General features: G+C 46.9%; 1 long non-coding RNA gene across 1 annotated transcript; it reads left to right on the forward strand.

Moving 5' to 3' along the window:
• The first annotated feature begins 715 nt into the window (after positions 1 to 715).
• On the forward strand, positions 716 to 15,646 carry LOC116879192. Its single transcript, XR_004384980.1, has 3 exons — positions 716 to 757; positions 12,281 to 12,390; positions 15,308 to 15,646. It is a non-coding gene; the product is annotated as an uncharacterized LOC116879192 (long non-coding RNA).
• The last annotated feature ends 837 nt before the right edge of the window (positions 15,647 to 16,483 follow it).

Genomic DNA, 16,483 nt, shown 5'->3' on the forward strand with positions numbered 1-16,483 from the left:
AAGGAACCATATTTCTGGGTGGCCACCAAGGCTCAGAGGCCCTTGCCTTTGGGAACTGAGCACACTCATGGGATGAGGCACCATTCAGAGGCCCTGGATTCACTTTTTCCCACTGAGTCACCAGCTGTGCAATAAAAATCCTTTCTGATTTGCACAGGGAGGTCCATGGGGTGGGGAAAGGATGGGCCGTGGATAAGAGAATGAAGGAGCCCAGCTTCAGACGAACTGCCTGGGCCCTCTGAACAGAGGTGGCTGCGTGTGGCTAAAGGGAGTGGAGAATGAGCTCTGCTCCTGCCCTTCCATCCACCCCACCTCTCCTATCTCCCTCTGATGCAACATTGGGGTCCCCAGCTCTGCTGGCATGCAGATGTCAAGTTATTATCTGGTACCCCACCGGAAGCGCCTGGTTCGAGAGCTCAAGCTTGGCGATAGCCTTCCTTGGGCATTGCTGGATCCTGATCGCCAAATCAGGGGGAAACCAGTCTCTGCGCGGGTAAGAACTTGGGAGGGATGAGTCACTGTCCTGGGGGGACCAGGCCACCGGTGTGACCCCTCTGATCAGGACTTGCTGAGTGGGCCTGGGCTCCCACCCCACTGAGGGCATCAGCCCTCGCAAAGCCCCTGGAGATCTGCCGCTCACACCCTCGTCTTTATTTCTTTCAACGGAGGAAGAAATTGAGCACCAGAGAGAGGGGAAGGGGCTCCTACGGGTGCAGCTTGGCCACGCCCACCTCTGGCAACAGAGAAGCAAAGGAAGGTAAATCCGTGTTGCTTCTGGAAGCTTGCGGCATCTTCACCATTTTCCGTGCGAAATGTCTCCTTCAATCCCAGACTGTCTGTGCCCTTCCAAGTGGCTCACGTGGAAATAACCAGAGGCCGACTCCCAGGTGGGAGCCGAAGCCCCACTCCGGCACCGGGCTTCTGGCTGCCTGGGGACAGCTGACCCCGCGGTTCAGGAAGTTTGTGCAGACTTGACACGGGGGCTCATGGAGGTTCCTGGCGTGCAGTCGAGGGCCCCATGTCTTTGCAGGGCTAAGCAGGCAGAAGGAAGAGCTCACGTGTGGAAGAGATGCTGCTGAGAGAGGGTCCAGCCCCCACCGTCCCCAGCAGGTGTTTGGGGTGCAGAGGAGAGGGGGCTCAGGCCCGAGGACACCCACCACTCCCAACCCTTGACCTGAGCCTGGAGTGGCTGAGAGGCCTGGCCCAGGCAGGGATGGGGGCCACAGGGGACTTTTTCTCGAGCTCTGGAATCCAAAACGGTGGATGGTCCAGATGGGGCTGGGCCCGGGCCCCTTGGCCCGGCAGGAGAGACTCCTTGCTGCACCCACTCTTTCTGCCCGCCAGCCTGGCCCCTTCCCTGCCCCCTTCCTCTCTCACTCACTCCTTTTCTTCTCAAAGTTAATTGCAACTTTTTTCTCAGCGCTCTGATCTGGATAAGCCACATCTCATTAGAAAAAGATTTAGCTGGAGCCAAAGCAGGCTGAAGAAGGAATCCCTAATCAACAGAGAAAAGATTTGGGTGTAATTGCTCTCTCCCGCCATTCTCTGCCCCCCCCTCCCCGCTCTCCGATCTTTCTCTGCTCATTAATCTGAAAAGAAAGTCGCAGCCCAACGTCTTGGTGTTCAAGTATCCGCTGCTTCGGCAAACAAATCAAAGTGCTCTGGGGTTTTCTTTGGCGGGGGGAGGGGGGTGTCTGCGCCGAGAGCATGGGTTATTGGGGTATGTGAGCAGAGCCTTTTGCTTGTGGGGTGCAGTGTGTGATGCCCCTTGGTTGGGAGAGTAGAACTTCTTTGATAATGTGTGTGTGTGTGTGTGCGTGCGCGCACGCGCGTGCAAAGTGCTCTGGTTGTGGGGGAAGGTGTGAATGGGTGTGTGAACCCTTTGGTTGTGTGGGTGTGTGTGGGTCTGAAGCCCTTCGGTTACTGGTGTGTGCATATGCTTTGATGTTGGGGGACCGTGTGTGTGTGTGTGTGTGTGTGTGTGTGTGGTTGTGAAGCACACTGGCTGCTGGGTTCGTGTGTTTGCGGGTGTGAAGTGCTTTGGTGGTTGGGACACGGTCGGCCAGCCTGAAGGGAGACCCTTCAGTTGTTTGCATGGGAGGTCTGGGCTGTTGAGCGGACGTGTGTAGCGGCCTTCGGTGTGTGTAGGTGCGTGTGCCGTGCGCAGGAGTTGTCTCATTCAGTCCTCAGGAGACTCCAGGAGGGAGTGCTCACCCCGTGTGTAGAGCACAGTGCTCTTGCCGAAGTCGCACTGTAGGAGGCAGAGGCAGTAGGGAGGCAGGGCTCTGGCCCTCAACCTCTGGCTTCCAGAAGAAAGTGAGGAGCCGTCTGGGAGCGGGAGGTAAAGGGAGAGTGGGAGAGTACCCCCAGGCCCTCTGGGAACCCAAGGCCCTCGTGTCTAAGCTCTACTTTTCTCACTTTGGCCCAGCCCAGGCCTCTGGCCCTCCTCCTGGACCCCAGAGATGACTGCTGTTGGGAGAACCCAGGCATCCTGCCATCTCAGCCCCCTGTGGGTGAACCCGGGCTGTTTCTCAGAGCACAGTCCCTTGCACACTTGTACCCCAGACCCCGAAGAATGATCAAATGTGGCTACTGGCCCCAGAGACGGAGCTCCCTTGTAAAGACAGTGTCGCAGTCCAGGCCACAGAGTTGAGCCAGCTGCAGTGAGGGCATGTTCTACACTGGGAAGAAAGGACAGCATCCAGGTGCCATAGTGACCAGAGAGCTCAGGGCCTCAGGTCACCCAGGGAAGGGAGGGCACTCTTCCTCCAGCTTCCCTGTAGTCTCGGCCTCCTCTCCACTCTTGGTTCTGATTGGACTTTGGCTATTATGAATGAGGAACACTCCTAATTCACTCCTAACATTGTGAGTTAGGAACACTCCTGCCACGACAAGGACAAAATGGTCACAGATACTTGCAGAGCAGGCTGAAGCTCTGTGTGTGACCCTGGAGGAAATGACTTTGGGGACGGAGAGTTTTCAAAGGCACCCAGTGACCAGTTTAGAGCAGGGAAGAACTGGGGATTTGTCACCTTCCCTGCTGAGCCCAAAGGCAGACCCTCCACGCCCGTCGGGCCCCCAGCAGATTATCTTCCGGCTACACGAAGAGGGTCTTAAGTCCCCCAGATCAGGTGTAAACACACAGACTTAAAACATAGAACCATGTGCGCAGAACGCTTAGCGCAGCCTAGAACAGTGCCGTCCAATGCAACAGCCACTTGCCACATGTGGCCTTTGAGTGCTTGAAATGGGGCTAGTCCACACCAAGATACACCTTAAGTGGAAAACCCACCCCAGATTTTTGAAGACTTGAAGTGAAAATCAAACGTCCAAGTATCTTATCAAAAACTGTATATTGATTAGGTATTTAAATGATAATATTCCGAATATATTAGGTTAAATGAAACAAATTATAAAAATTAAAAATGGTGCATGCACGTCAAGTACTTGGGTTCACCTAATTCCTCTACCTTTTTAAAAAGCGGCTCCTAAGAAAATTTCAGATGACATAGGTGACTCGCATTTGCCGCCCCTCTTATATTTGTGTTAGCACCAGCCTGTGATATAACCCTTTCATGAATATTGTTATTTCCATTTTACTGATGAACCAATGTGCTCAGCGTTTGAGGGTCTGGGCCAAGAACACCAGCTAACGAGGCAACGAAGCCAGAATTCACATCAGGAGAGGCCAGTGGTCCTGGCGGGGGAGTCTCCTCTTTGATGAGACCCCTAAAATGAGATGTACTGTTGTTTTGACAAGATCTTCTGAAGACGTGTCTCGTGCCAGTGAGGACTGATGGAAATTTGGAATCTAGGAATCTGTGACTTGGTTGTGAGGGGGAGCATGGCACTAGCAGGGAAATGTGAGGTGCAGGGTAATTCTTGGCACCTGGTGCCTGGGGGTGGGCAGAGCGCCTCAGTTCTCCAAGGGAGCTTGGGCTGGTCCCTTCCCCTCTCTGGGCCTCAGCGCCTCCATCTGTGAATAGAAGCAGCTGGATGGAATGTTCTCTGAAGTTCTGGAGATCGTCAGGATCCGGGGTGCATCTCAGCAAATTCCTTCCTCTCCAGAGTTGAGAGGAAGCTTGAGAGCAACTTGCCAGTCCTTGGGCAAGCAACTCTCTTGGGCCATCTGTGAGATGGGGACGGGAACGGTGTGACATCAGAGGGCTTCCCTGAGGACCAGTAAGTTCATGTAGACGATGCCCTCTGTGCATGCCTAGCGCGCAGTTGGCTCCGGGTAAAGTCTGCTCTCTTTGCGGTTGTTGCCGTGGCCGTATCCAGGCTGACCGGCCAGCTTGGAGGGTTCTGGGTCAGAAGACTCAGATACACAAGTAGTATCTGCCTTGGAGCCTCCCCCTAACCTGACTCCCTCAAGTGCTGAATTCGATCAAAGAAGGTAGGCTCCCCCGGACTTGGCTTCTGAAGGCTTGGTTACGGCGGCAATTCAATTCCCTGACTCTGGGAGTAACAGAAGCACCCAGAAAGAGGGCAGCTTGGCAGGGGCCCAGAGGACTGTGTTGCAGAGGGAGACTCAAGGTTCTTGTAATAGGGCATCTTCTGGCATGTTCTGGGGAAGATAGGAAACCTACACACACACACAGCCCTGCCCTCCAGGTGATGTATTAATTTGTAGTGTTACTTCTTTCTCTGAGTTGTAGTGGTCAAATGTCATTTTTCCATCCGTTGGAGGAGTGATGGAGATCCCGGGCCACGAACCTTGTTTACCCGCTTCCCAACACCCCGCCATGGGAAGACTCTGACCTTGTTTCTTCTCAGACAGCTGTTTTCATTTTTTTCCCCCTGAATTGTGTGGGTAAACAGCCTCCTTTATTAGATAAAAGCTTTATCAGCTCAGCCTCTCACCTTCTACATACAACTTCTTTCTCACAAATACAAGTCTGCGTTAAGAGTGAGGCGAACCCAGTTTTGTCTCCTGGGTCATTACCTTGGATTTAATCAGGCAGAACCTTGAGTTCTGGAGCGTTGGCTCGCAGCGGTCTCTGGCGTTCATCGGCTGCCATCTGCTGGGCAATGCTGGTATGACACCGTGTCCCTGGCTGGGGGGGCCATTTCACCAGGGGTGAAGAGGTTCATCCGTTCAATTGAAAAATATTTATTTATTTATTTTTAAAGATCTTATTTATTCATTTGACAGAGAGAGATCACAAGTAGGCAAAGAGGTAGGCAGAGAGAGGGGGAAGCAGGCTCCCCGCTGAGCAGAAAGCTCGATGCGGGGCTCCATCCCAGGACCCTGGGATCATGACCTGAGCTGAAGGCAGAGGCTTTAACCCACTGAGTTACCCAGGCGTCCCTGAAAAATATGTATTGAGGGGAAACTGTGACAGGCATCGTTCTAGACGGTTGGGTTCATCGGTGAACAAAACTGACAAGTATCTCTGTTTTTCTAGAGCTTATCTTCCTGCAGGGGGTGACAGGCAGTGGACGACAAACAATAAAGAATTCCATAAAGTAGGAGGTGATCAGTGCATGGAAAAAAATTATGAAGTAGAAGATGTAAGGGGGATGGGAAGTGCTGGGCGGGGGAGGCGAGTTGCCATTTTAACCAGTTTCTCAGGTCAGCCTCATTGAGAAGGTGACTTGAATAAAGGATTGAAGCAAAGAATGGCCTTTGCCATGGAAGACAAGCTCACCAGGCAGAATGGCCAGGAGTTCAAAGGCCCTGGAGTAGGACTGTGCTCAGTGCATTTGGGGAGTAGCCAGGAGGTCAGTGTAGCTGAGTGGGGTGAGCCAGGGAAGAAGAGTCAGAGAGGTGATCAGAATGAGGGAGAAGGCCCAGATAGTGCAGGGTCCTGTGGGCCTGGCCATCTTGATTGGCAGCCGTAAGAGTGTATCATGGTGGCTTACACAACAGATATTTACTTCTTACAGTTTTAGAGGCTGGAGGGTCCAAGATCAAGGTGATAGCCAATTCAGTTTCTGGTGAGGGTCTCCTTCTGGGCTATGAAGGACACGACTTGCTCACTTTGCTCACGTGGCCTTTCCTCGGTTCCTTGCTGTCTTCTTCCTATAAGGCCACTGACCCCAGCAGGAGGGCCCCATCCTCATGACCCAGATTAACCCTAATGGCCTCCCAAAGGCTCCACAGGCCATCACAGTGGGGATGAGGGCTTCCACGTGTGAACTGGGGGTGGGGACACATTCAATCCCTAATATTGGCTTTTACTTCAGAGATGCCATGGCTGGTGGCGGGCTGGGGGGTGTGTGGAGAAGCCCCATAATGCCAAGACGAGTGGAAAATGCTCTCAAAAACACAAGCCACTCTGCTAATTCTCTTTATTCATTCAGTATGTGAGATGGGGATACTAAAGTCCAACCATGTGTGTGGAGGTGATGTGTCTGTGTAGCCTGTGAGTGTGTGCCTTGGAGTGAGTGTGTGAGGCTGTGTTTGGTGTGTGTGTGTGTGTGTGTGTGTGTGTGTGCAATAGGGAGCAGCTACTCACGGAGTCATTAAATGCTTCATTCTTTCATGGCGGTGTCCCCTCCAAAAGAACGAGTTTGTACCAAAAGCTTGCTTCCTTTTTTGAAATTATTTTAAAGATGTTATTTATTTATTATTTATTTATTTAGAGTGAGCACAGGCACGGGAGGGGCAGAGAGAGAGACCAAATCTCCAGCAGACTCCAAGCTGAGCAGGAGGCCCTCGATCCCACAACCCCGAGATCGTGCCCCAAGCCCGAATCAAGAGTTGGATACGTAGCCTTCTGAGCCACCCACGTGCCCCAAGCATGCTTTCTAGGTACCTGTTTGCTGAGATCAATGAGGCTTTCATCAGGGGCCCCTTGCGTTCCTTCCCCACCAGTTCTGCCTCAGACCCTATAAGCCGGAAGGCTGATGTCCTCCTGACATACTTACATACAGCAGGCTGACTTTCTCGTCCCTCGCTCCTGCAAACAGACCTGGATATCTTCCGTTCTGCAACTTTTGCAGCTCGCCCCTCTTCTTGGGAGTGGAGCGCACCCTTTCCCTGGCTTCCTGTGGAGAGTACAGAATGGGGTCACTACTCTGCCCAAAGGAGATGACCATTTCCTGGAACCCCAAAGTCATGACTGAACTCAATTACCTCGTGTAGAGAGGCTACGAGTATTGGAGCTTCGGGGGCCGATTGTCCGTTCATCCCTTCCCAACTCGGGATTGGAGGTGAATTCTTTAATGTCTCCCAGATGCTGCTCCAATGGAAAGGTCAATACCCATCTCATGGAGTGGTTGAGGAGACTAAAGGGATCTGTCATCGTGTCCCTGGTGTTTACTGTGCACTTACTATGTGCCAGGTGCTGGTCTAGGTGCTAGGCACACAATAATGAACTCTCGTGGGGTGTACGTTCTAGCAGGATTTAATGTTAACTAGCATAAGATGTCAAACTTTCAAACACCGGTGTTTGAGTTTCTAAAAGTACATACTCAGTACCCTCCCAGGTGTTAACTGTGCGTGTGCGTGTGCACATAGGAAGGATACCAAGGGATAGACGCTGGAGATACTGTGTAACACCATTTATAATTACGTAAAAATACAAATCATGCTGTATAAATTTTTTTTTCTTAAGGATTCTATTTATTTATTGGACAAAGAGAAATCACAAGTAGGCAGAGAGGCAGGCAGAGAGGGGGAAGCAGGCTCCTTGCCAAGCGGAGAGCCCCATGTGGGGCTCGATCCCAGGATCCTGAGATCGTGACCTGAGCTGAAGGCAGAGGCTTAACCCACTGAGCCACCCAGGGGCCCCTGTATAAATATTATTAACATATAACTGAATAGTAACGTTATTAAAACATTTAGCAGGAATATAAACATGAACAGCTTCAGGGTAACGTTCCCTGGTGAGGGAGGGAATGAGAGAAAGAGAATGAGAGAGACAGGAGAATGGGATTTGGAAGCACATGTTTAGCTACATCTGTAATATTTTATTTCTCTGTAAGAAAAACCCTGAAGCAAATATGGCAAAATAATATACTTCCATGGAATATTTTTACATTTATCATTTCATCTCCTAAATCCAATTATGAACAAAGCTGCCATAAACAACTGTGTGCAAGTTTTTGAGTGGGTGTAAGTTTTCAGTTCATTTGGGAACCGAATACCAAGAAGCACAATGGCTAGCTCGTGTGGGAAGGGTCTGTTTATTTTTGGAAAGAACCAACTCTCTTCTCTTCCAAAGAGCCGGCGCCATTTTGCATTCCCACCAGTGGTGCATGAGAGTTCCTGTTGCTTCTCATCCTTGCCGGCATTTGGTGTTGGCCGTGTTCTGGATTTGGGTCGTTGCAGTAGGTACATCATGGTATCTTGTTTTAATTTGTTTTTGTGTGGTAATATATAACGTGGAGGATAGTTTCATAAGCTTTTTTTGCCATCTATGTGCCTTCTTTGGGAAGGTCCATCCAGATCTTTTGCCGGTGTTCAAAATCAGGTTGTTTGTTTTCTTATGGTTGAGTGTTAGAGTTCTTTGTATATGTTGGGTAGTAGTCCCTTATCAAATGTGTCTTATGCAGATATGTTCTCCCAGTCAGTAGTTTGTCTTCTCATCCTCTTGACATTGTCATTTGCAGACAGAAGTTTTTAATTTTAATGAAGTCTAGGTTACCAATTCCTTCTTTTCATGAATGGTGTCTTTAGTGTTGTATCTATAATGTCATTTCCATACCCAAGATCACCTAGGTGTTCTCCTATGTTAATTTGCTCTTCTCTTTCTAGTTTACTAATATGGAGGCTTAAATTATTGATTTTAGATATGTCTTTTTTCCTAATATATGTATTTAATATTATAAATTTTCTTCTAAGCACTGTGCTTTCACTGCAGCCCTTAGATTTGTGTAAGTCACATTTTCATTTTCATTTAGTTCAAAATATTTTAAAATTTCTCTGGAGATTTCCACTTGACCCATGTGTTATTTACAAGTGTGTTGTTTAATCTCCCAGTGTTTGGGGATTTTCCAGCGATCTGGTCTGTTATTTATTTCTAGCTTAATTCCATTGTGGTCTGAAAGCAGACATTGTATGATTTCTTTTCTTTTAAATTTGTTAAAGTGTATTTTATGAATATGGTCTATCTTAGTGAATGTTCTTTGTGAGCTTAAGAAGAATGTATTTGGCTGTTGTTGGAAGAATATCTATTAAAGCCCTTAGTGTATTACTTATAGGTTTTTTTTTTTTAATTTCTTGTCTGATAATTTGAACATTCCTTCTATATCTGACTCTGGTTCTGATGCTTGTTCAGTCTCTTCAAACTGTGTTTTGCCTTTTAGTATGCCTTATAATTAAAAATAAAATCCAAAGATGGTGTACGAGGTAAGAGGAACCACTATAAATAGGCCTTTAAAGATATAGTAATAAGCTGGGGTTGCAGTGGGAGGTGTGGGGAAACATTCCTTTGTCCTACGATTAGGTCTCAGTCTTTTATTTTTTTTAAGATTTATTTATTTATTTGAGAGAGAGAAAGAGGGGAGAACGAGCACTGAGGCGGATGGGCAGAAGGAGAGAGACATTGAGAAAGATAGTCTTAAGCAGACTCTGTGCTGAGCATGGGGTCTGACCAGGGCTCAATCTCATCACCCTGAGATCAATACCTGAGCCGAAACCAAGAGTCGGAAGCTTAATCAACAGTGCCACCCAGGTGCCCCTAGGTCTCAGTCCTTGGGTGAACCTGTGCCCCTGGACTGTGAACTTCAGGGGTACATCTGTCCCCACCCAGCCCTCAACTTAGGTGAGGAAGGACGGCTGAACGGGGCTGGAGTTGGTATTTCCCTTCCTTCCTGTGAAAGACTAAGGCAGCCTGGAGCCGAGTATCCCGCCTCACCCAGGTCGATCAGGCTCTGATAAAACCCTAATAGGTGAGTCTTGAGGAAATAGCTTCTCTTGAAGGCAAGCAGTGTCAATTAGGAGAATTTAGAATGTTCCTTTCTCCATCCCACCCGCTGGAAGCGCAAGGGGATTTTTCTTAGATGTTCACTGTGAGAACCTAGTGGAGTTCCTGGAGATAAAACTTCCAAAAATGTGGGGGCCCCCCATGACTGGGCCGCCAGGGGATTTCAGTCCCAGACTTGCCGAGCCTCTACCTCTTTGTCAATTACAGCTCTGGGTTCCTCCCTGCCCCCCCCCCCCCAACTGATTTCCCCAGAGGTTTCTGTCAAAAGGTTTCTGTTCTGGCAAATTGGGATTCTTTGTATCCTCCTCTCTGTTTCTCCAATGTCACTTTTCCGGTGAATCTAAGTGGAGTTGGGGATTTTTCCGTTTGTTCAGCTTTTTATTTGTTGGGAAGATTTGGCCCCTTCTAAATTCCTCAGTTATCAGATTGGAAACCAAAAGTCTCTTGGTCTTCTTGTCTTCGCCTGGTTTGGGTACCCCAGGAGAGCAGTAAATTCACAGAGTGAGTTAAGAAGTGTCCCTTCCTCTTCTGCTTTCTGGAAATGATGACATAAAATTGATGTTACTTCTTTAAATGTTGGAAGAATTCTCCAATGAAATCATCTGAGACTGAGGATGTCTTTTTCCGAAGCTTTTTGAATTACAAACTCAATTTCCTTAATGGTTATATGGCTACTCAAATGTCTATTTCTATCTTGGTTGAGTTTTCATAGTTTCGGGTATTGGAAGGAGTCCTCCATTTCTTTTAAGGGGCTGCATCTATGATTATCTGTGTTGTCTTTTTGTCTTTGTCAGTCTTGACAGAAGTTTCTCAATTTTATTGATGTTTTTAAAGAACCAATTTTCATTTGATCTCTATTGTTTTTCTGTTTGCAATTTCAATGATTTCTGCTCCTACCTTTTTTATTTCCTTCCTTCCGCTTGCTTTGGGCTTAGGTTTGGTCTTCTTTCTCTAGTTTCTTGGAGTAAGTACTTAGATTGTTAATTTAAGACATTTTCTCTTTTCTACCGTACGAATTTAGGGTTATAAATTCCCACCGTTCTGCATTAGCTGCACCCTACATATCTCGATGCTATATTTTAACTTTCTCTTAAGTTCTATGATTTTTACGTTTCCTTAGACATTTCTCTTTGACCCATGGGTCATTTAGAAGCATACCACATGATTTCCAAGTATTTGAAGATTTTCTTGTTGGCTTTCCACTCACTGAATTTTAATAATTGTCTCGGATATTATTTTATCTTCATGATAAAGATACGTTTTTATCTATTTGTTCAATTTTTTAATTTGTTCTATTTCTATATTACAAATGCTGAGAACAGGATGATATTATGTGCTCAAAAAATAATGATGAAGGAAGGATGGAAATATTTAACTTAAAAATCAATAAAGAAGACACTAATTGGAAAAAACATATGCACCCCATGTCCATCACAGCATTAGTTATGGTAGCCAAGCTGTGGAAACAACCTAAGTGTCCACTGATCAGCGAGTGGATAAAGATATATAAATATATGTACACACACACACGCACACACACACACACACACACTGGAATATTACTCAACCACAAAAAAGAATGAAACCTTGTCATTTGTGACAACATGGAGGGACCTAGTGGGTATTATGCTAAGTGAAATAAATAGGACAGAGAAAGACAAGTATTACATGATTTTACATATACGTGGACTCTAAAAAAAAAACAGAAAAATAAAAAAACAAATAGAAACAGTCTCTTAGATGAAGAGAACAAACTGACAGTAGCAAGAGGGGAAAGGGTTGGAGGGATGGACAAAATAGATGAAGGGGATTAAGAGGTACAGTCTTCCAGTTAGAAATAAGACACGGGGATATAACATACAGTATAGGGAATAGTGTAGATAATATGGTAACAATTTTGTACGGTGACAGATGGTAACTAGACTTATTCTGGTGACTATTCCATAATAGTATTTATACAATATAACATGAAGAGATATATACAATATAAAATATTGTATATTTATATTTATATAATATATTTATACAATATAAATATTTATACAATATAAGATATTTATATATACAATATAAAATACAATATTTATACAAATATTCCATTTGTATAAACAGCAAAACACTATGTTGGACACCTGAAACTAATGCAATGTTGTATGTCAATTACTCTTCAATTAAAGAAAAAACAATAAAGAGAAAACTAAAAGCTAGAAAGAGAGAGAGAATGGTATCAGAATATTGATGGTGACTCTCACTGGCGGGGGAAATATGGTTTTCTTTATTTTCTTTTTCTATCTTTCATAGTTTTCAAATTCCCTGCAGGGAACATGTACTACTTTTATAATCAGGTGGAAGAATTATCAAAGTGGGAGCTACTATTCTGATCATTTTCACTCCCTCCCCGGCAGGATATAGCAGAATTTGAATTGCTGAAAAAGCTGAAGATGAGAGGCAGGGCTAAAAAGATCCTCAGGAAGGTCCCAGAGCCGACCTGAGCCAGACTCCCTCGGGCACAGACGTAAGGACCCTGCCAGCCGTTGCTCTCGCTGGCTATTGAGATTCCTGCTACAATCCCTCCATCCTGTGCATGTCATGTGATGCGGGTCAATTTCACCCTTCTCCCTGCTCAGAGGCCCCTAGAGAGCTCTGAATTAATGTTCATTCCAGGAGATCTGGTTTGCCATTGGAAATAAAACATCCATCTGCCTAAATCCAGCCATAAAAACTCCTTTAACAATGTAACAATTGTTAAACAATTTACTTTGAGGAAGCACTGTTTGTGTTTGCTTTCAGGGCTCATAGTGTGCAAAAGAATTGGAGGGAGCTGAGAAGAGAAGCTACAGCTGCTACAACATTGGTTTTTGGTTCTTGGTTGTTTTTTTGTTGTTGTTGTTGTTTTTTAATGTAACCATCTTTTACACCTTTGGTCACAGTCTCTTCATGTGTTTTCAAGGCAATCTCTTTGGACAGGTGACTAGATGAGACACTGATGGTAACCTCAGCCGCTGAGGGTCACCATGCTCACTGCTCTTAGGTGTGAACAATTTCCGAAGATGATTAAATATGCTACTCTACGTTTGAAAATAATGCTGAGGACCTGGTTTAAAATTATAAAAACATGTTCATTCAACAGAGAGATTGCCCAGATCTGGAAATTTGTATTCATCCTTTCCTAGTTTTGAGGTGAAGTGGCTTGCTGGAAGGTTCAGGCATTTCCTGGGGGCCCAGGATCTGGCAAGTACGGAACCTGAGTCCCAGGGATGGCACAGAGCACTCAGGGGACACGTCACCCGCATTGGGAAGGGAGTGTAGCAACGGATGCCTTCTCCTGGGAATGGAGCCAAAGAAACCATCAAGATCTATAAGCCTCGCCTTAGTGATTTGTGAGGGTCTTAAAGAATAGCCAAGGATGTGAGAATCTGGAAAATAATGACATAACCGGTGGGGGAAGATGCAGAATCCACATCTCAGGAACAGTTCATATCAAACAAAACAGCTTCTGCCAAAACCGGCCAGATACAGAACACTGTAATATAAGCCAGTCTGCCCATTTCAAAATCATTTGAATTCTACAGTTCCTAGGCACCCGATTTGTTTATCCATTTAATTTTTATTGACATCTACTACTCAATTCAAGAAAAAAAAACCCACCATGAATTGCTCCTCCAATTGTGCGAAGCTGCCAAGATCTAGACAGCCAAGGTCATTAAATCTAGACGGTCCTTGCCGGTGTGCCCGTGTGCACACACACATGCACACACACGTGAGTTCCTTTGTGTGCAAGAGAGGGATCCCGGCTGAGGTGGTAGGAATGGGAGGTAAGACAAAATCTTTATCTCCAAAGTTTACAGGCTGGTTTGGGAGATAAGGTATCTAGACAACGGATAATGATAAGGACACAAGAGTGGATGGGTCGAGAGCAAAATGACAAGGTGTTTGTGTCGCTGTAGTCCACCAACTGAAACCCACCTGATTCCAGGATGAATGCCACATATCTCCTCCCGTTCTTCCCCAGATACACTCATTACCCTCTGTGCTCGCTCTCTGCCCGGTGACACGGCCTGCCTCCGTTAACAGGCTCCTTTCCCTCTGGCATCTGACCTGGTTGGGTGAGTGCGGGGAAGACAGGGTGAAGATGCAGGAGAAGGGCCTGGGATGGAGGAGACCGAGGCTGGAATATTTATTCCTCTGGCTTCCTTCTTGTGGGGTCACTCAGGCTGGCTACACCCCTAGCTGATGGGCCCAGCTCCTCTCAAAATGATCCTCTCCTCTTGATCGTCTCTTTCCAGATTCTCATAATGCCCTCTCCCCTCACCCATTCAGACCCAGGGGTGAAGACCCCCACAGTCAGATATTAGCCCCATAGCCTGTACTATCCCATTTGGTGTCCCTTATACCTTTTGTAAATAGTTCTCTCTCTCTCTCTATTTTTTTTAAGGACTTGTTAAATTATGCTACTTTGAGCATGCCATCTGTTTCCTGATAGACCCTGACTAATAGATCTTGCTTTGGAGAGCCAGCAGGAAATGATCATGCTTGGTCTAATTATAGGGTCAGCTGGTGAAAGAAGCAGAAAGCTTTAAAAAATGATTAACTCTTCATTAAGAAATGAATTATTAAATGGCTTTGCTTCTCCCACCCAAACTGGAAGATTCTGCTCTAAAGAATGAAAGGACGGGAGGCAAAGCACTGGCCTCTTTGCACCTCTGACGAGTACAAGGGGGGCACTGCAGAACCTTCATGGTACAAAGCCCTTTGCAAGTCCCCGGTCCACAGGAACTAACTAGGAACCGTGTCACCCCAAAGCGCTTCCCCAGTCCCCCTTCTCTGGCAAATTGACACCAGAATTCCAACCACTGTTTTCAACTTGAATCGGAGGACAGAAACCTCATTTCTGGGTGTCCAGGGAAAATTCTAGATCTTTCTTTCAAGTTCCCACATATCGCACAGAACTGTTTGGAATAGAGCTACCAGCTCTTTGCCACAACCCTACTGACTGGGAGTTCTTCTTTATCTGCCCTGGGATTCCAGTGGCAAATTCACTGGGCCTGTTTATTGGTTGTTTGGTTGACTGGTTGGCTGGCTGGTTGGTTTTGCCTGTGGGAAGCCAAAGAAGTCTTTGAAAAGGTTGGCTTCGAGAGAGTCCTGGGCTCCTTCTCTGTTCCCCACCCCCAGGGACCCCACTTCTTAGCTGCATCCCACTCTGAGAAAAGATTGGAAGAGGTGGGTCTCTGGTGTCCCAGCAATTCTCAAAGCATCTGGAAAGAGCAGACGATTGCAGCTGCTGGGGCTGGGCCCAGAGGGGCAGGCTTGCTTAGGCATGCAGGGGTATAAAGTTAGAGGAAGTATAGCCAGCAATTTGGAAAATTTAGGAGTTCTTGGGCTGTCACTGGGTTTTTCTGTTTGTCGTTGACTTGCATATGTATTCTTTCCAGAGCAGGTAGGAGACGGGGAGGATGAAGGGAGGGCATTTCTGGGCGCCAGGTCGGCACATCTGAGCAGCTGAAGACAGAGCGGAGGAGGAGGGCAGGGACTGTCTGGAAGTCCAAGGATCCTGTTTGCTCCTGAGTGCCAGAGGGTGCATGCCAGGGCCTGGAGCCCTACCCACCAGGAGCAGAGCACAGCCAGAGAGCCCGCATTAATAACTCCTTTGAAATAAAAACATGCTCTTCAGGGCAACAGAGACTGATTCAATAGGCAAATAGCAGAGGGCTCTCATTACAATCATAAAGAAAGGCGGGGCTGCTGACGAGTGTCAGTGTTCCAGAAAAGAAGAGGGGAGATAAGAAAGCAGGGAGGGCAGGACTCGGACAGCCTCATGCTATGGCTTGGACCCTGGGATGCACATGTTGGGGGCGAGAAGATGCTAGATTTTCTTCCAGAGATGATCAGAGAGATCGTAGGTTCTCCACGGAAGTTGGCCAGGAGCCTGGAGCAGCACACACACACACACACACACACACGATCGTGCACCATCACACAAGCTCACACACACACATGTTCACTCACCCACTCACATACACACACACAGAATCATGCACAGTCACACGAGCTCACACACACACATGCACACACACACACTCCTTCTGATGACCACATTCTCTCTTAGGTATGTCGATACTGTGAATCCAGTGAAAGGAGGTCTTTGCTCCACTGCTCAGATCTATCTTGTTTGTTTTACAGTTTAATTCTCACAAGATTGCTTTATTTCTCAGCATCCAGCTTCAGTGGGGGCCCCTCCTATGGCCCAGAATCCTTTCCATTTCCAAAGCTCCCAAGTGGTTCTGCATGGTTCCTTCCTTTGACATCCAAAACAGAGAGGAGTCTTAGATGGCCCAGGGTGTTGATGGCTACTTTAAAAAAAAAAAAAAAAAAAAACCTGCACTCTCAGCAGGAGGTCAGACAACTTCGCATCCAGTTTTCATTCATCTTGGGTGTAAGGGTTGCTGTTTGCTTTTTACATGGCAGAATCTCTCTTAGCCAAATTCTGTTTCACCAATGCAGTAGCTAACCTCTGCCTTCCATTCCTGCGTAAAGCCGCTGCCCACTGCACCCTGCGCCGGTGCTGCTAGCAAGCCTTCCGCTGGCGTTACTTTTCGCTTTTCAATTTA

Source organism: Lontra canadensis, unplaced genomic scaffold (genome assembly GCF_010015895.1).
Source record: "Lontra canadensis isolate GAN:19392208 unplaced genomic scaffold, GSC_riverotter_1.0 scaffold3, whole genome shotgun sequence".
Lineage (NCBI taxonomy): Eukaryota > Metazoa > Chordata > Mammalia > Carnivora > Mustelidae > Lontra > Lontra canadensis.